Below are 6,649 nucleotides of genomic sequence, written 5' to 3' on the forward strand. Positions count from 1 at the left end.
ATATATGTGTTGGCTAAGGAAGAAGTAAGAGAAACGCTTTATAGCAGAAGCAGGCTATTAAATGAATGTGAACATTTAAGAGAATGAATGCAGGGTAGTATCCGACACTATGCTCTGCAGCCGAGGTTTTGACGAATTCTACAGTCGATACAAAGTCGTCACAGTTTGGTTTCCAAAGTGCTTCCTGAGCATGGGGGCAAGTTAGCTGGGTCAGCGTTTGTCCTTGCCCTAATCAAAACCAGCATGGATGCATTTAGGGGAAACCTGCCGTTAACAACCGAAGCCTTTGCAACACTGTGACTTTATTCCCTTGTGTAAATAGATGAATAGATCTTAATCAATCATGTCCTGAAGAATGTTTAATTCTGGCGAATTAACAATTTACTCATTTAATATGTGTTACGAATTTCACTTTTTGTTTTCAGCAAAAAGATGTTTGAAATCCTTTTTTTTTTTTTTTTTTTTCATTCTGATGTATCTCTTCTCCAAGGAGGAACAGCATGGTACCCGTAAGGAAGCTGGCCTTGGAATCTGTCAGACCTGCATGCGAATCCCATTTCTGCAACTTTGTAGCAGCGAGACTTTGAGAAATTTGTTTAGCTTCTCCCAGCCTGTTTCCTAAATTACAAAGTAGAAATGAAAACGGTCCCCGGCAGGACATCTGTGAACATCAGCTGAGCGGTACCACCCTTGGGCCAGCATCTGATTCATGATAGGCATTTCAGACAAGCTCTTCTGTCCTTTTCTCTTGGGCCTGACTGAAATGCAGTTCCCGAAGGGGGTGAGTATAGGAAAGGTATCAGCTATTCCATTGCTTCCAAGGCAAGGCTGTCAGACCCGTTAACCCAGCACTACCAAAAAAAAAAAAAAAAAAAAAAAAAAGGTTTCTTGTTATTCCAGCCTATATCAGCACCCCCTGATGCCACCTTCAAAACAAAAATCCCTTCTTCTCAGCCAATTCACTCTTTCTCGGATCTTAGAAAAATCCCTCATTTTCTTCTTCTACCCAGATTAAAATAGTGGCTCTGCCATTTATTGCTCTGTGACAGTGGGCCAGTTACTTAGCTTCTCTGTGCTTCTGTTGCCTTCCCTATAAAATGAGAATAATAAACTCATAGAGTTGTTTTGAGGGTTGTTAGGAGTTAATGCTGGTAAGAAACTTAGAATTTTTCCAGGCACAGAGTCAGGGCTTAAGTACCGGGTATTGTCAAGATCTGGGGCCGACAGCCTGGTTTTGTCTTGAGGTCGATGTTGCTGAAGCATCCCCGTGCTAAATTTGTGTGACCTGAAAGCCAGCCACAGCTACTCACGCCTACGAGTCAGGCATGGGTTCTCTAGGACCCCTGAGTAGCCGTCTATGAGTGAGCTTCAAACCCCCGGGGACAGCCTGCCCCTGCCACGTGACCACCCACTACACTCACCCACTATGTGGCCCTCACAGCCACGCAGCTGTGATCTCGCAGAACTGAAACATTTATTTCTTATTGTTTTTTCTTCTTTCTCTCAGAGCTCCCTCTCTAACACTCAGGCATGATTCCGTAGGGTTAAACTGGGGGTAGAAGAGGGGATATGGGTGACAAATCCTCCTCTGATCTCAGAATCACCCTTTCTGACCATGAGTCCTTTTTCTTTGGTTCCACCGTCTGTGCTTTGTTCCTTTCATCCTGACGGGAAGCTTCCTTAGAAAGACTCTTCAATACCTCAAGCAAATAAAGGCTACTCCGGAATCTGCCCCATGTCTGAATCCTGGGCCCCCACTGCACCTGACATCTCTCTTCTTGGTGATGCAAGTCAGTGAAATCCCATGCAGGAGTTTGGGGCAGCAAGTGGACTTGCTAGAAAAATAAAATATGACTTCAAGAAGCAGTCAGAGTACCTGCTACTCCTGTGTCGGAAAATATAGGAGAAGCAGTGATAGATGCTACAAAGGAAGATTGTTTTCTCCCCTTTCCATCGGGCCAGTTTTAATCTAATCTGAAAGAAGGGGCACTGCAAATGCCTCTTGGAGACATCTGTACACAGATGGTCGTTGGCACGGGCGATGTTCTTGACATTTCTATCGAGAAGAGCGCTGGGGGAAACGATTGATGAATGTTTCGGACTTTGGTTTCAACTTTCTAATGCTGTGTAGAAATCTATTTTTTTTTCCTGAGCTTATACCTGAGATGCGCCCTAATAATGCCCCCACGAGCAAGCACACACGTCACAGCAGCAGAGTTCCCTCACCTTGAGAAGTGCACCTGTACCAACTCATTTTAAAGCATTCGCCGTTTCACAGGTTCGAGCACTGCATCAAACTCTGTGCTGGCAGCACGGAGCCTGCTTGGGATTCTCTCTCTCTCTCTCTCTCTCTCTCTCTCTCCATTTCTCTTTGCCCCTCCCCCACCCACTCACGCTGCCTCTGTCTCTCTCAAAATAAATCAACTTAAACACTTCAAAAAGTAAATAAATAAATAATAAAAGGGAAAAAGAAAAATGACTTTCCCAGCTGTTGTGGAGTTTATTTTTCTATTTTTTTATTTTCATGTGATTTTATTTTATTTTTTATATTAGATATAACTTATCGTCAAATTGGTTTTGATACAATACTCAGTGCTCATCCCAACACGTGCCCTCCTCAATGCCCATCACCCACTTGCATAGGGGCACTTGTACCCCAATTAACTAGCAGCTCTTTCAACAATAGCCAAATTATAGAAAGAGCCTAAATGTCTATCAACTGATGAATGGAGAAAGAAGATGTGGTTTATATATATAAGGAATACTACTTGGCAATGAGAAACAATGAAATCTGGCCATTTGCAGCAACGTGAATGGAACTGGAAGGTATTATGCTGAATGAAATAAGTCAGGCAGAGAAAGACACCATATGTTTTCACTCATATGTGGATCCTGAGAATCTTAACAGAAGACCATGGGGAGGGGAAGGGGGGAACAATGTTATGGAGTTTAGATTGACAGGCAGGAGTATTTTTTACGAAATTTTATCATTAGAGTGTCACTTCCATGAAGGCAAGAAATTTAGTCTATTGTGTTGCAACACAATCTCCAGCACCTAGAATGCCTTTAAAAAAAATGTTCATTTCATATATAAAAGGTATGCTCCAGATGGATGAAACTTTATTCAGACTCATTCATTCTCCCATCCTGCACATTATTTATTTAGACCCTCTCAATGGCACATAGAGAAATGAATGAATTAATGGATTAATGCAGGTTTTTTTTTTAATATCAGAATTTAGGAGGTCTTGCACTTGAGTTTATTGATATTTTGCATCAGGCCCCAAAATTGACAGATCTTAGAATGATTTTTTAAATGTTCATTCAGAACTAATGATCAAATATGAAAGGTAAACACTAAAGAAAGTTGAGCAAATAGAAATTATAACATCCTAACAAATACAGCTGGTGATGCCACACTCAACAAGATGTAGCCCAGATGTGTCTGAATCTATATCTTCTTAATTTCACATCTACTTAATCTACTTAATCTTAAATGGTGGAAAATTGTGATCTTAAAAGAAGAAATTCATGGGGTGCCTGGGTGGCTCAGTCAGTGAAGCGTCCTACTTCAGCTCAGGTCATGATCTCACAGTTTGTGGCTTCGAGCCCCACGTCAGGCTCTGTGCTGACAGCTCAGAGCCTGGAGCCTGCTTTGGATTCTGTGTCTCCCTCTCCCTCTGCCACTTCCCCAACTTGTGCTCTCTCTCTCTCTCAAAGATAAATAAATGTTAAAAAATTTAAAAAAGGAGAAATTTACAAGTTATTATGAAGGATCAACGATTACTACGAGATATTGACAAACTACAGACATTATGAAACTCTTAGAACTTGAACCAGTGATACTTTTCTTTCGCTCTTAGTTTCTACTCTTTCATTAGTTCTAGATCTCATTACAAAGATATATATGTGTGTGTGTGTGTGTGTGTGTGTGTGTGTGTGTTCATTGGAATATATGTATTGATTGGGGAATAAATTTAAAGTATTGCTTTTCCTTCATTCTTCTTATTGATGGGAGAAAAATGGGTTTTCACAGGTTTTAGTTTCATGTAGTATGAGTAGATTTAGTGAGTTACAACTTGCCTTGTATCCTGTGATGTCAATGATGTGTGTTTTGGTACCAATGATGGTTCTACTGCAACCATAGAATTGCTTAAATCAATCACTTTAAATAGGAATTACAGGCTTCACGTATGTCATTTTCATTTAACAAAATAAATAAAAAACATGAAAGCCCTAAAAAAGAGAGTAGAGGATATTGATTTTATTTCTTAAATCTTTTTAATTTAGAGGACAATCTGTACGTAGTGTTCTAAGTTGATTCACTTTTGTTACTAGTCTTCAAATCTGTCCATCTTCATCTAACACGTTTCAAAGCCGTTGTGACCAACACATTAAAATAAAATAAAGGAAGTTTGATATGTGTGAACCTTTGCAATCTTACAGAATTACAGACTTAAACGTGACCTGGGGAACACTATCTTTGTTTTGACTCTGAATCTTTTGTGTGTACTTGCCCCTCTTTCCCTTTTGTTGTGTGTGTTGAAAGTAATCGGTTCAGTTAAAAGACACTTCACTAAAGATGATTTGACATCCATGTGGGGTTTAGAGACCCAAAGATAAATACCACAAAAAAAGATGTGAGGCAAAAGAACCCCAACGAAGCTTGTTTTAATTTAGCTCCTTAAGTAGTTAATCTCCACTTGATATATCCCTGCATTTTATGCCAATCAAAAACCTTCCACACTGTAATTTTATCAATCTGAGAACACTAGTTCCTGGCTTTTCATTAACATTGACTTCAGTACCTCTATTACTAGAAAACAAAATACTACTAACTGACATGCACAAGACAACTAAGTGAATGATAGGGCCCTCTTTGTTCTTTTTCTTTCTTCTTCCTTTGTCCTCTTCCTCTCTTCTCCCCTCCTCTTCTTCTTCTTCTCTCTCTCTCTCTCTCTCTCTCTGAACCTATCATATGAGCACATGATTAAACAGTGGAGCACTTCAGACCACAGGAATCATAGAATGGCCATGAGGTATATGGTTTCCTTCTCATGAGACTGGAAAACTGGCTTAGTCCCTTGTAGAAAACCCCTTTGCAAGTTTTTATTTTTTATCTTTTTACTGTTTTATTTATTCTTGAGAGAGAGAGAGAGAGAGAGAGAGAGAGAGAGAGAGACAGCATGAGCGAGGGAGGGGCAGAGTGAGAGGGACACAGAATCCAAAGCAGACTCCACGCTCTGAGCTATCAGCACAGAGCCCAACGTGGGGCTTGAACTCATGAACTGTGAGATCATGACCTGAGCCCAAGTCGGACACTCAACCGATTGAGCCACCCAAGCACCCCCTTTTTTTCATTTTTTACTGTTTATTCAAAAAATCCCTTTGCAAGTTTGATCAGCTTTGCATACCTGGGTGCAATTTCAATTCTCCTTCACTTACTCCGGGCCTCGGGCACTCATTGCCGTTGTCTCCTTGCAGATTTGCAAAATGCCTCCATACTTTCCAATGGCCATTGGAAGTTCTGCCATCCCCAATTGGGTACACTGGAACTGGTTGATTAGATAGAAGTAAAGGTACAAACTGAAAAAGTGGCTCATTGTTTAAAGGTGGCACAAAAGCTTCATTTTAATTAGTTCTCAAATGTAAAGATTCTGAACTGCAAAAGATTTGTCTGCACATTTAAAATGTGTATACATTTTAAGCAAAAAAAAAAAAAAAAAAAAAAAAAAGGCATGGAAAATGGTAGATTGTCTTCCAGGACAGAAGTTTTGCATCTTTTTGGAATAAAGACATTTAGATTCCTGACATCCACTTCCTCTGGGCAGAGACATTTTCTCCCCACTGAATAAGCTTTTGTCTGTCTGAGTAAATAAGGCTTTAGTCCCCAACTACAGAATTTCACAAAATTTTTCGGCAATTTGGCGCGTATGCAGTGAGGGTCTCACTTCCTCCATACACGTAAGGCCTTTCCATTCCAATGATCTGCATTCATTATTTGCCACGTGCTAATTAACTCATGGGGGAAAAAGACTAGAAGGATGGGTAACAGACAATCCTTAGCTATAAGGGTCTCGCACAAATAGATAAGTCAGCTACTCACATAAGCGTGATAGAAGCTGTAGTCAGACAATAAGCTCTTCTCTGACTCCGTAGAAGTGATCTGACCTTCCCACACTTTGTTATTCCGTATAAAAAAGGGAAACAAAACTATCCTCTGCCCTCTCTTCACAGGGACTATGGAGATCCTGTTCATAAAGTGTTACAAAGTCATTTTTATTATGGTTTATCTTAATTTACCTGAATTAGCTGAATCTACATCTGCCAGTGTATCGTCAGCATGTGATACACACACACACACACACACGCACACACGCACGCACACTCCTTTGGGAAGGAATATGTAGCACCCCCTCCTAGCTGATTAACTTAAAGGAACAATGTTACTTGATAGCATGTGTTTGGTGCGCATGCAATTAATTTACATGTTGCCCTACTTTTGTTCTGAAGGCCTTGTGATGCTTTTTAAGCATGATTTTGTTGTATGAACATGCGTATACATGCACCGCTGCGTAGAGCTCTAAAATTAAATTGACTTGCTGGCTGAAGTTAGAGAAAATCCTTTTCTAGCTTCTTTCTAACACTC

The sequence above is a fragment of the Panthera tigris genome, chromosome B2 (genome assembly GCF_018350195.1).
Source record: "Panthera tigris isolate Pti1 chromosome B2, P.tigris_Pti1_mat1.1, whole genome shotgun sequence".
Lineage (NCBI taxonomy): Eukaryota > Metazoa > Chordata > Mammalia > Carnivora > Felidae > Panthera > Panthera tigris.